At 49.0% G+C, this 13,612-nt stretch overlaps 1 long non-coding RNA gene and 1 other non-coding gene across 12 annotated transcripts in view; both read left to right on the forward strand.

The window, feature by feature from the left end:
• The window catches only part of LOC102981601 (uncharacterized), a 46,881-nt gene that overhangs the window by 15,348 nt on the left and 17,921 nt on the right, over positions 1-13,612 (forward strand). For 2 of the 11 annotated variants that reach the window (XR_003683163.2, XR_003683159.2), the window contains exon 1: positions 10,096-13,015. This is a non-coding gene — a long non-coding RNA (uncharacterized lncRNA). The other 9 variants (XR_008619348.1, XR_008619349.1, XR_008619350.1 and 6 more) reach the window with 9 other exon arrangements.
• LOC112066229 (small nucleolar RNA SNORA71) lies at positions 13,356-13,469 on the forward strand. The gene has a single exon (XR_002892485.1). It is a non-coding gene; the product is annotated as a small nucleolar RNA SNORA71 (small nucleolar RNA).

Genomic DNA, 13,612 nt, shown 5'->3' on the forward strand with positions numbered 1-13,612 from the left:
GCGTCAGCGTCTGAACTCAGGCCTTTCTGGCCCCCAAACCCGGCCCCACCCTCCTGCACAAGGCTTTGCAAGACAGTTCCCAGAACCCCCTGGGCCCAGGGACCAGGCACTCTGCGGCGGGGCAGGAAGGCCACGGCCCCCAGCTCAAGGCCTTCAGGAGCTGCACTTGCCCGAGGGACAGCTCAACCCCCGGACACAGTGGGGCGCAGCAGGCAGCGCGGCTCAGGCTCCTGCAGGACAGGAGGGGCGCCGGCAGAGGCAGGCGCGGCAACGCCGTTCGCGGGAGGGTCTAAAGCAGCGCGGGGCCCGGCCAGAGAAAGGGTGCGGAAGGGCTCCAGTGTGAAGCAGGGCCAGGAAGCCAGACTCTGCCCCTCGGGGGCCCTGGGGCGCCCTCACTTTAAAGCTCAAACACCCGTTTGGAAAATGAAGGTTTCAACACTTTCCCTTAAAGCTTATTAAGGGGAAATGGGCTAACGGTTACCAGAGTATTTGGCCGGTAACCGACGAGCGGCTTTGGGGCCTGAAACGCTGGAGTCGGAGGTGATAGGCAGTGAATCAGGGGCTCTGGCGCCCCTCGGGCCAGGTTCACACGGGCTCTGCACGACCCCCTGCGGGACCTCGGGCCCACGCGTCACCCGACCGGTCTCTCGACATCAGCGGGCACAAGTCTCCCCACGGGGCGGGTGAGGCTCCGAGACGGCGCCGGCCGGTGACGCGGTAACCCGAGGCCTCTTTGTCGAGGACACGAGTCCCGAAAGGTCCACACACGGCGGAGGGAACGGGCTCAGAACAGAGAGCGGACAAGGGTTCTGAGGTGACCTGCGGCCGGAGCTCCCCGCCCCCTCGGGCCTCAGTTTCCCCTCCTCTCAGGGGCGGGGAGACGGAGCACCGGCCTTGGAGGCCGCCGGGGTTCCCTGGGCAGCGCGGCCCCGCAGTGACTCACCCAGCGCGCCGGGACTGTCGGCTGCAGGTCATAGGGGACGACGTGAGAAAACGCTGCACGGTTCCCGGCGACTAGGACGCAGGACTCGGCTTCCAGCGGTTGAGCGCCAGCGGAAATGCAGTTGAGGTGCGGGATGCAGCCTAGAGCGGCAGCTCCCAGGGCGGAACCCGCGCAAGCGGTTCCTTGCGCCCCCTTGTGGATGAGAACTGAAACTCTGACCTGCCAAGTCTCCAAGCATCCTTTCCTCTTCCCAACCACCCATCTGAATATTAAATGGCTAGGACATCTGTAGTTTTGACCTGTCTACTCCTTCTCCCTGATTTTCTTGTGGCATTCACTTTTCCTGTTGAATTCAGTCTTGTTGGGAATATCAATTATGGTGTCCTGCCCTCTCCTGAGAAATGGTTGGGCGTGGGACCCAAGCTGGGAAAATTATACTTTCTTCCTTAATTATGTATCTCGAGTGTGAGAGAGCAGGGATCCTAAAGGAGCTTGGAGGCTAGTTGTGGAGCTATGAGTGGAGTCATACTTCAATCAATTTCCAAACTAAGGTGGTTTCTTGTAGGTGGTGTACCTTAGCCGGGTTTTGAGGACTCAAACAGAAAGGGGGAATGGGAAGATGTTCAGAAAAGGGAGGAAAAGGAAGACGCGCAAGCTGATGTGGGGGAAGGGATGGGGGAGTGGATACATGTGTTGGGATGTGAAGAAGTTAGAAACTGGATAGGGCATCTCATTGCATGGCCTGTAATAGATGAATCTTTAAATGTTACAAGAGAAGAAAGAAATTCTCATTGTTGCAATGGGAGAGGCACTCACTTGATTCTGAAATGTAAGAAAACGTCCATGTGTCTCAGTCTGCTCTTGGTACCTGAGGGCTTAAAAAAATGAGGAAAAGGACAACTGAAATGATCCAAATAAAGTAAAATCAATAAAACAATGAATAGAAACCAAAATGGCAGAAAATGAGCATAACCATATTTAGAGCAACATAGCCAAACAACTTTAGGAATGGGAAAAGGGGCTTTGTACAGTCAGCAGAGGGTAAAAAGTTAGAGAACAATGTGTTTGACTTTTTGCCCATAAAATTTTAAATTTAGGTAAAATGAACACATTCCTGGAATATATTTAACAGAATTGCCTTAAGGAAAAATAGAAAACCTAAATAATTTCATAACACTTAAACAAATTGAATCAGTTAACGATCTTCCCACACAGAAAACATCATACCCAGGTGTCTTTTTTTTATATATAAATTTATTTATTTATTTGTTTGTTATTTTTAAAAATATTTATTTATTTTATCGATTAATTTTTTTGGCTGCATTGGGTCTTCGTTGGTGCACGCGGGCTTTCTCTAGTTGCGGCGAGCAGGGGCTACTCTTCATTGCGGTGCGCGGGCTTCTCATCGCGGTGGCTTCTCTTGTTGCAGAGTACAGACTCTAGGTGCGCAGGCTTCAGTAGTTGCAACGCGCGGGCTTGAGTAGTTGCAGCACGCAGGCTCAGTAGTTGTGGTTCGCGGGCTCTAGAGCACGGGCTCAGTAGTTGTGGCGCGCGGGCTTAGTTGCTCCGCGGCATGTGGGATCCTCCCGGACCAGGGTTCGAACCCGTGTCCCCTGCATTGGCAGGAGGATTCTTAACCACTGCGCCACCAGGGAAGCCCCCAGGTGTCTTAATAGGTAAATTCTACAAAGATTTGTAGACTTACACAGTCTCCCAGATTATAAAGAGAGAACAGTTGTCAGTTCACATAATCCCCAAATTAGAAAAGGTTAATGAAAGAAAAGTAAATTACAGGTTAATTTATTCAGTAATGTAGACCTAAACATCGTAAAAGTATATTGGTAAGTTTCAGGAGGAAGCAGCCTTGGTCAGTGATGACAGAGTAACAGAGGACCCAGCTCAGATTCGATCACCTTCAGACTCCTCTTCCTTTCACTGTTGCTGCCCACCCTCCGCCCACTGCATCACTGGGTAGGGCCTGCCAAGTGAGCTCATCCAGGAAGGAGCTGGGTCTTGGCCAAGCATCCCAAGCAGGGCAAACCACAGAGACTCTGAAGTCTATGCATGCTTAACACCTATGCACCTAGGCACGCTCAACACCTCCCAACCCACCCGTGAGATGAGAGACCTCTGAGATGGGTGACTCCTCCCACAGCTGTGAAAAGGTAGAAGGGCCTATCCTTTGGCCTGGAAAATAACTTTGAGGATTGAGAGTTCCAAGATTGTGGCATTAAGGGCTGCATTTCTCAGAAGGCCCCTCTACTTCTTGCAAACCTTTCTCTTATTCTAATGGACCTGCACGGGTTACACTGTCACAGGTTTAATTATCTTCTGCTTGTCCTCATGAAGCTGGTGGGAAAATTTCCCCAAAGTGTTGCCCTTTAAAGATATTCCCAAGAGTCTTCATTAGAAGGGCCCACCATTTAAGGATTAGAATGGAGATTTTTGAACCCCTCCCTTCAGGATGGTAGAACGTAGGGTGACTCTGCTGGACGAGAGAAGGATGTGCTAGGAAAACATCAAGTGTTTTCTATGTTCAGCCAAGTATCCCTAACATCTCTGCTTTTCAGCCAGAGTCTGTGATGTGAATGGCACGTCCATGAGTTGGGCAGTACACAACCCGCACAACCATATGTGGCAATCCTGCCTACCTACAGTGGAAGACGTATGGAGATGTACTTCAGGGCAAATGTAGCGTATGTCCCCCCCCACCCCATATACAAGAAACGGAGTAAATGTAAAGTCAGAAATCCACACACAGAGAGAGGGGGGGATGCAGGACAGAGATTACTGGTGAAATTTCAGTCCCTGGTGTTTGTCATCTTGGAAGCCCAGTTCCACCTCTACATTTCCTTTTGTTCGGTTACATAAGCTTTCTAAGAATGTAATTCTTTTTTTTTTTTAGCATAAGTTAGGTTTCTGTCACCAACACTCCTGGCTAAATGCCCAAGTCTTTTCCTTAACTTATCCTAAATGGCCAGTTATTAAGGTATTCCATCAGTGGGGGTGACGGGGGGAGGTTGGCGTTTGCACGAGGCACTGCGTGCTAATCTCAGATGACTTTCCCATCTACAACACTAGCCTACCTAACTGGAGATTCCAGCAAACAGGGCAGCATGCTGAGGTCTTGAAATAAATGTGTTACGACAACCTTTGCTCTTGGCGTTCAGACAACAGTCCATGCTCAGTGGCTTGTCCTTATTTGTCAGTCAGCAATGTGTCTGCAGACGTTAAAAACAAAACTGCAGTGCACTCTCTGCAAGCTCCAGAAGGGATGGATGTTTCAAGTGGGTCTTTTGCCAGAAGGGGATGTATTGCGGACCTACCCAGGCAGGAGTAGGCTGGTGATTAGGTCTGCCTGGACCAAGGCTCTTTCAAGAGTGGACACAGGGGGCTTAAGGAGGCTTTAGGGGGAGGAGGAGCCACGAGCCACTTGGAGCCACTGGTCATCAAGACACAACAGTAGTAGCAAAACGGGGGCAGGGGCAGTGCTGAGCCAATGAACCTTCTATTCATTCATTCATTCATTCATTCATTCAATACATGGTAAATAAGCGCTTCCGCTCTATGGGGCACTATGCTGGTGGGTGTGTCCAAGAGATGTCAACAACAGCCTGATTGGCAGGAAATTGAGAAAGGAACAACAAAAACTACCACCTAAATAATTCCCCAAGCAACTGTTCAAATGATTTTTCCCCATAAAGGCACTGGAAAAGCTATACCACTTTTCCAATACTGTTTTTTGTTTTTGTATAATGACTGGAGGCAAAGGGATGAATGAAAGAAGTCTATTGTGTCTGCCTTCCTCCAAGCTTATAGTCTAATAATCCACTAATAGCAAATAAGTTCTGTCCCATAAATGCAAGCATGGCTTTCTATTGGGAAGTCTAGTAGTTTATCACATTAAGAGGTCAAAAGTATGGTAAATATCACAGAATTTGGAGGAAGACAGATATTATGGATTAAGTTATGTACCCCCGAAAGGTGTTATGTTGAAGTCCTAACACCTGGTACCTGGGAATGTGACCTGATGTGGAAATAGTATTTGCAGATGTAACTAAGATGTAAGTTAAGATGAGGTCATGTTGCAAGAGGGAGGACCATTAATCCAACATGACTGGTGTCCTTATAAATGAGGAGAAGGACACCCCAGGAGAATGCCAGAGATTGGAGTGACACAGCTGCAGGATTGATGGACACCACCAAGCACTAGGAAAAGGAAGACTCCTACCCAGAGTTTTAGAGGGAGCAGGGCCCTGCTGACATGTTGATTTCAGACTTCTAACCTCCAGAATATTGAGAGAATAAATTTCTGTTTTAAGCCACCCAGTTTGCGGTAATTTCTTATGGCAGCCCTAGGAAACTAATTCAATAGACATACTTGAAATTTTTCTCTACCACATTTTACACATTAGCAAGCTACTTGATACTTCTGAACCTCAAGTTTTCAACTTCAAAGTAGATAAAATATGCAAAATGGTGTGCCACTATGGAAAATAGTATGGTGGTTGCTCAAAAAATTAAATATAGAATTGCCATAGGATCCAACAATTCCACTTATCCTCGAAACAAATGAACGCAGGGTCTTAAAGGGATATTTGTCCACCCATGTGCGTGGCAGTACTATTCACGATAGCCAAAAGGTAGAAGCTACTCAAGTGTCCATTGATGGATGAATGGATAAACAAAATGTGGTCTCTACATACAATGGAATATTATTCAGCCTTAAAAAGGAAGGAAAGGGGGCTTCGCTGGTGGCACAGTGGTTGAGAGTCCGCCTGCCGATGCAGGGGATACGGGTTCATGTCCCGGTCTGGGAAGATCCCACATGCCGCGGAGCGGCCGGGCCCGTGAGCCATGGCCGCTGAGCCTGCGCGTCCGGAAACTGTGCTCCGCAACGGAAGAGGCCACAACAGTGAGAGGCCCGCGTACCGCAAAAAAAAAAAAAAAAAAAAAAAAGGAAGGAAATTCTGACAAATGCTACAACATGGATGAACCTTAATAATATTATGTTAAGTAAAATAAGCCAGTTATAAAAGGACAAATACTATATGATTCCACTTATATGAGGTACCCAGAGTAGTCAGATTCAGAGATCAGAAAGTAGAATGGTGGTGGCCAGGGGCTGGGGATAGTGGGGAATAGGGAGTTAGTGTTTAATAGGTACAGCGTTTCAGCTTGAAATATGAAAAGAGTTCTCGGGATTGACTGTACAACGACGTGAATGTACTTGACACCACTGAACTGAGTATTTAAAAATGACTGGGGCTTCGCTGGTGGTGCAATGGTTAAGAATCCGCCTGCCAATGCAGGGGACACGGGTTCGAGCCCTGGTCCGGGAAGATCCCACATGCCACGGAGCAACTAAGCCTGTGCACCACGACTACTGAGCCTGCACTCTAGAGCCCGTGCTCCGCAACAAGAGAAGCCACCGCAATGAGAAGCCTGCGCACCACAACGAAGAGTAGCCCCTGCTCTCCGCAACTAGGGAAAGCCCACACGCAGCAATGAAGACCCAATGCAGCCAAAAATAAAGAAATAAAATAAAAATGATTAAGATGGTAAATTTTATGTTATGTGTACTTTACAATTCAAAAATTTAAAAATAGGTAAAATAATGCACTGAAATACATGAATACCATAAGTGCTTTTTTTTTTTTTACCTTTTGGCTTATCGTCAGCTAGTAATACATTTTAGCTATCACCATCATCATCATGATTATCATAATTTGATAAAAATTACTATTCATTTATAACTTTGAGTCTTAGAATTCTAAAAATAGAATATACATCATAAACCATCGGTCAATATCACATGTAATGGTGAAATCATAGAAGAATTCTTCTATTTTTATCCTAGAAGTCCCAGAAAAATAGTCAGGGCTGTCTGCTGCCCTTGGCCAGGACAACCCAAGGTCTCAAGAGTAAAGAATTGATATAGTCAGCTAGCATGGTGAGAGATAATGACCCAAAGTCAAATATTGTTATCCTGGAAGGCCCAGGTATTCAGGCAAGAAAGTTCATGATTCTCTAGCCAGGAAAGCTTAAGTATAATTAGCCACAAACATCTCAGTTATTTAGTCAGCAAAGGAGGTCCAAAGTTGTTGTTCAGGGAAACCCAAGTTAATTAGCTAAGACCATCCAGATTCATTAGTCAAGAAGGTTGTTTTCAAGGATTGTCCACCACAGATAGAAGGAAAGTCTGATGTCACCAGCCAGGGTTATCAGTTTTTTGCTTGGACTCCGGTCCCCCTGGGCCCAGCCCTGCCTGTTTGGGAAGGGAGCAGGCCACCTCTTCTCCTGTCTGTCCGCGTGGCAGAGGCCTGAGCCATTTAGACTTTCACTGAGCCCACATTGACCTCCCTCTCCGGAACCAGTGGCCTTCAGCCCAGGAAAAAAATGAACCAGAAGTAGAACTAGTGACAAAGAGGCTCTGGGGGTCGGAGGACCAGCGAGGGGACACAGGGGGGAGGGGATGCTGACACCTCGGTGGGAACTGACCCTGGTGGGGAGACCCTCTGTCTCATCTCAGTGTGTCTGAGCATCCAGTGAGGGCCTGTGGGCTGCTGGAGGTTCCCAAACAGGCCCAGACCCAGGCCAGGGGGCAGCAGAGGCCCTGGGTGGCTGGACTGGCCAAGGCTACCAATGGCCTCAGTCCCAGACTGCAGGAGCCCAAGCCTATTCCTCCCGAAAGATGCAGTAACAGATGATCAGTAAGACGGCGAGGAGGAAGATGAACAGCATAAGCAAGACCGCCAGCATGCTGATCATTCTTAGTGCAGGGACAGGGCTTGGAGATCCTGCAGGGCTCACCGGGCCAGCTGCTGACTTCCAGCCTAGACCCTGGGCATCACCTCCTTGGGACAATCTGTCTAGCCAGCCGAGACCCCATCTCCCCATCCCGCCCCTCTCCAGGCTCCAGGAATCTCTCAGCCACTGTGAGGTCACAAACCCCAAGATGATGCAATGTTGGCCTCCCAGCCACAGCCCAATCCTTTATAAATGTGACCAGTATGTTGAAAGGGGGACTTCTGGTATGTCATCATAAAAACTTTTTTTTTTGCCTGTCTCTTTAAACTTTCTATGTGGAAGTATCTTTTCGCTGCCCCTAGAAAAATATCAGGCAGTCCTCATCAGTCTTCCGATCATTCTTAGGTAACAAGTCTTGCATTACTAAAAATGGGGAACATAGTTTTCATTCAATTATTTTAAATGTCCATCTCATGTATTAATCGTGTTTTCAATGATCATTGATAGGTCAGACTTCTCTGCTCTCCACCAACTGGCGCCAAGCATAGGGTGGGTTGCTGTCTGCTGGGAGGGGATGGGAACCTTCTCCCCTTACTTATCCAAATGTGTTTCTCTTCACCAGGTTTCTGCCCACTCTCCCCAGCCCACTCCCACTCCCAACACCTCCAGGACCAGGATCAGATGGAATGATGAGGGAGATGGGGGAACATTTCTCTCCAGGCTGGTCATGAAATTAATGCTGAGTATTCTCCCTCAGCTCCTGTTTCAGGGGTTCTTCAGAGACCCCCCCCCTCCTGGTGCCCTTTGATTGTAGCCCCAGTGACGTGAACAGGCCCGCTTCTTGGGGTCCCCTCCCCCTAGCAGGCTCCCTGTAGGGCAGAACCTCTTGGGCAGCAGGTGGACAGTCCTATCCCAGATTTTACACCTGTTGAAGGAGACAATGAACTTTTGACTGAGGAGTGGGTTGGGCCCGGGTCACCTGTGCTCCCCAACTCCAGGTGACATTTATCAAGTTCCCCTGTGTTCCTGCTGAAGCTCCTCGTATGAGGATCACCAGAGAAAGGGGAAATTCCTCCTACTCTCCCTCTTGGCGGCAAGGTGGGGGGAATATTTTAAGACACAGAGTCCATAATTCCCTCTCTTTTTCATGTCTAGCACTGTACTGTTAAGACCCTCAAATTAGAAGAGAGAATTGAGTCACAAGTAACCATTTTCCAGTCATTTTCTTCCTAAATTCTGCATCTGGTCCAATGCCTTCTTTAGAAGGCTGCTGCCATGATAGCAGGTGGAACCTTCAAAAACTGCCAAGATTGAACCACCTTTTACCTACCACAACTGTGATTTGCTGTTGTTCCACTGTTTATTCCACTATCTTGGTGCCTCCTTGGTGCTTTGGCTGAAATGTCCACTTTAATATCCTGTTACACTAACAACAAACATCAACCACGCCTCTTAGATGCCCAGCCTTTTCTAGGCACTGGGGATGCAGAAATGAACCAGCCTAGATCCCCTCCCTAGCATCATGGGTGCAAAGGGTACAGGAGATCATCTAGGTTGGAACTGTGGCTCTGCCCCTTCCCAGCTTTTAGAAGGCACCTTTCCCTTAATCTCCAGCTCAGAACAATGAGGCTCCCAACCTGAGTGTTGCAGGAGGCCCAGACTCTCCTAGGATGTCCCAGGTTCACGGGTGGTGGGGGCCTGTGGTAGGGACATGCTCTCAGCCTCCTGCTTGCTGCTTTTCTCCTCTGGCTCTGAAGAGCTGATCAAAGCCAGATGGCCTTAGATGTGTGCTGATATACAGCAGCCACCAGGCACATGCAGCCACATGTGGCACAGAGCACTGGAAATGTAGCCAGTCCCAACTGCAATGCACTGTCAGTATAAAACAAGCACTGATTCCAAAGACTTTGAACAAAGAAAAAGAAATTGTAAATATCTTATTAATAAATTAAAAATATTGATTACACACTGAAATGTAATATTTCGGTTATCTTGGGTTAAATATAATATACTATTAAAATTAATTTCACCTTTTTGGGTACCTTTTTTTTTTTTTAATTTTTAAAAAAATTTTTGGCCGTACCTCAAGCGGCATGCGGGATCTTAGTTCCCTAACCAGGGATGGAACTTGTGCCCCCTGCAGTGGAAGCATGGAGTCTTAACCACTGGACTGCCAGGGAAGTCCCTAAATTTTTTATTTTTAATTTATTTATTTTTATTGAAGTAGAGTTGATTTACAATGTTGTGTTAATTTCTGCTGTACAGCAAAGTGAATCAGTTATACACATATATACATTGTTTTCTATAGTCTTTTCCATTATGGTTTATCCTAGAATACTGAATATAGTTCCCTGTGCTATGCAGTAGGACCTTGTTGTTTATATGTTCTGAACATTTGGTACCTTTTTAATGTGGCTCCTGGAAGGTTTAAAATTACACATGTGGCCGGCCGGCATTATGTTTCTACTGGATACTGCTGCCTTAGGCTCTTCAAATACAGCACACTCTCTCTGCCTCATAAATAATCTTACGGTGTCCTCACAGTGACAGAAGGCCTGGGCTTTCTCAGAAATACCAAAGTATAGCAACTACCGTGCTTGGCCATCTGCTCTGTGCTGTGTTCTCGGTGTGCATTGTTTCACTTAATTCTCACAGCAACACTATTGGGGGAGGGGGGACTATGACTCTGCCCATTTCCAGAAAAGGAAAACTAAGGCTGGGCAAAGTTAGGTCACTTAGCCAAAGCCACAGGGAGAGTAAGGGCAACAGCAGGAGGCAGCAGAGGACACTGGAGCTGTGGGCACACCTGACCCCTTTGTCCAGTATCCTTCCAGCCACAGCCTCCTCCCAGGTACAGAAGATGGAGTGTTCTCACCCTCAGAGACACCCCCCCGCCATTTCCTTCTCCGTTGCATCCGTCAGGCCTGGATTTCCACATTGTGCTGACTTAGTGAAGTGCCAGGAATCTGAAGTGGGGAGACGCTTGCTCGGACACAAGGTGGGCTGTTTGCACTTCAGAATGTGGACCAAGTTAGTGGCAGCGTATCTAAGAGATACACCCGGCCCAGGATGCAGGCAGTGTTAGTGCTTGTGGGATTAGGGGCCGTGAGCCCCCCTCTCAAGCCTCTCTGCCGTGCCATCCGGAGCATGGGACCTCTGTCTGTCTTCTCTGGCACCATGCAAATCTGACCAGGTCCCCTAAATGCAAATTTGATCAAGTCCCTCTGATTCAAGACTGCTTTTACTTTTAGGATGACGTTTTAGCAAAGCACCTGCCCACCTCTTGACAAGGCTTATCTCCTTGTCACCCTCGTGTTCCAGTTTCAGGTCATCTGAACAATATTTTAGTCTGGTGATGTGTCCAAATAATTATACAGCCAGAATTCATTCATTTGTTCAACTGTGCCAGCCACTAAACTGAATACAATGGTCAATCGGACAAGATCCCTATTGTCCAAACTCAACACAATACATGAGTTCTTCAACCTAAATATCCATCAACAGATGAATGGATAAAGATGCGGTACAGATATACAATGGAATACTACTCAGCCATTAAAAAGAATGAAATAATGCCATTTGCAACAACATGGATGGACCTGGAGATTGTCATACTGACCGAAGTAAGTCAGACAAAGACAAATATCATAGGATATTGCTTACATGTGGAATCTTAAAAAAATGATCAAACAAACTTATTTACAAAACAGAAACACACTCACAGACTTACAGAACGAATTTATGGTTACCAGCAGGAAAGGGTGGAAGGGGAGTTATAGATTGGGAGATTGGGATTGACATGTACACACTGCTAAATTTAAAATGGATAACCAACAAGGACCTACTGTATAGCAGGGGTAACTCTGCTCAATACTCTGTAATAACATAAATGGGAAAAGAATTTGATAAAGAATATATATATGTATCTGTATAACTGAATCACTCCGCTGTACACCTGAAGCTAACACAACATTATTAATCAACTATACTCGGATATTAAAAAAAAAAGAGAGCTTTTCCTAATTAAAGCTCCTCATGTGGAAGAGTCACCATTCCTACAAATTAATGACAAATCAGTGACAACAAACAGAACACAAAGAAAAGCAAAACAGGTGAAGGAATGTTATTTTCAAAATTTCAGACTGCTTCTGGAAATTACCAAGTCATCCCGACACAGAACTCAGGCTCCGCTCCACCAGAGGTCGCTGCAGGACCGCGCGCAAGTGATCCGCTCCCGGCGACGCCGCTCTAGGCCGCAGGCCTCGTCTCTGCTGCAGTTCCGCCGCCGCTGCGCGGGTGGAGGAGGTTACCGACTCCGGTGGTTTCTGTTTCTCTTGGATCCACGCCATCTCCCAACATCCGCGGACATTCGCACCTTCCCGCACTGTCTGCGGTGTTTCCGCCTCTGTCCCGTGCCATCTCTCACGGCGCCCCGGGTGCGTTACTGAGGGGAGTGCTGGGCACGTGGTCTGCTCCGCCGCCCTCCACCCTAAGGGGAAACTGAGGCCCGAGGGGGCGGGGAGCGCCGCATGTCGACTTCTCGGCCCTCGTGTCTTTGACAAAGAGGCCTCGGGTCACCGCGCCACCGGTCGGCGCCGTCTCGGAACCTCACCCGCCCCTTGGGGAGACTTGTGCCCGCTGATGTCGAGAGACCGGTCGGGTGACGCGTGGGCCCGAGGTCCCGCAGGGGGTCGTGCAGAGCCCGTGTGAACCTGGCCCGAGGGGCGCCAGAGCCCCTGATTCACTGCCTATCACCTCCGACTCCAGCGTTTCAGGCCCCAAAGCCGCTCGTCGGTTACCGGCCAAATACTCTGGTAACCGTTAGCCCATTTCCCCTTAATAAGCTTTAAGGGAAAGTGTTGAAACCTTCATTTTCCAAACGGGTGTTTGAGCTTTAAAGTGAGGGCGCCCCAGGGCCCCCGAGGGGCAGAGTCTGGCTTCCTGGCCCTGCTTCACACTGGAGCCCTTCCGCACCCTTTCTCTGGCCGGGCCCCGCGCTGCTTTAGACCCTCCCGCGAACGGCGTTGCCGCGCCTGCCTCTGCCGGCGCCCCTCCTGTCCTGCAGGAGCCTGAGCCGCGCTGCCTGCTGCGCCCCACTGTGTCCGGGGGTTGAGCTGTCCCTCGGGCAAGTGCAGCTCCTGAAGGCCTTGAGCTGGGGGCCGTGGCCTTCCTGCCCCGCCGCAGAGTGCCTGGTCCCTGGGCCCAGGGGGTTCTGGGAACTGTCTTGCAAAGCCTTGTGCAGGAGGGTGGGGCCGGGTTTGGGGGCCAGAAAGGCCTGAGTTCAGACGCTGACGCAGCCGCTGGTTAGCCGTGGAACCTCGGGTGAGTTACTTCATTCTCCTGAGCTTTCCTTTCCTTCCAGGGGGGAAACAGCAAGCAGCCCGGGAGGGCAGAGGCCTGGTCTGTGTCTTTGAACCCCCAGTGCCTGGCGAGTGGTTAGTAGGTGCTTAGTTGGTCTTTTGTGGGTGGATGAGTACTTGAGGCATGTTTACGAGAAGTTGGTCTTCCTGTGGCCTCTGTTGATGAGGGAAGAAGGAGTCTTTCCATGAAGTGAGGATAGCGCTGGGGTCCTGGGCTTGGCTGGGCAGCTTTCCCCTGCCTGGGCGGAGAGCCGGCAGCTAACATGGACTCTTGTGCCCGGCTCTTCTTCTGCCCTTTGTTGCCCTGCATTCGGAAGTGATCGTGGGCTGCCCGTGCCCTGGTCACTGGTAGTGCCGGTTTCCCCGTGTTTGGAGGGCTCACTCCTGTCCCTTCCCAACTCTGGATCTGTCCCACACGGCCTTCCTCCCGCCGCCTTTTTATTATTTTACTTATGTATTATTGCACACCGCACGGCTTGCCGGATCTTAGTTCCCCGACCAGGGATTGAACCAAGGCATGGCAGTGAAAATGCATGGAGTCCTAACCACTGGACCTCCA

The sequence above is a fragment of the Physeter macrocephalus genome, chromosome 14 (genome assembly GCF_002837175.3).
Source record: "Physeter macrocephalus isolate SW-GA chromosome 14, ASM283717v5, whole genome shotgun sequence".
Lineage (NCBI taxonomy): Eukaryota > Metazoa > Chordata > Mammalia > Artiodactyla > Physeteridae > Physeter > Physeter macrocephalus.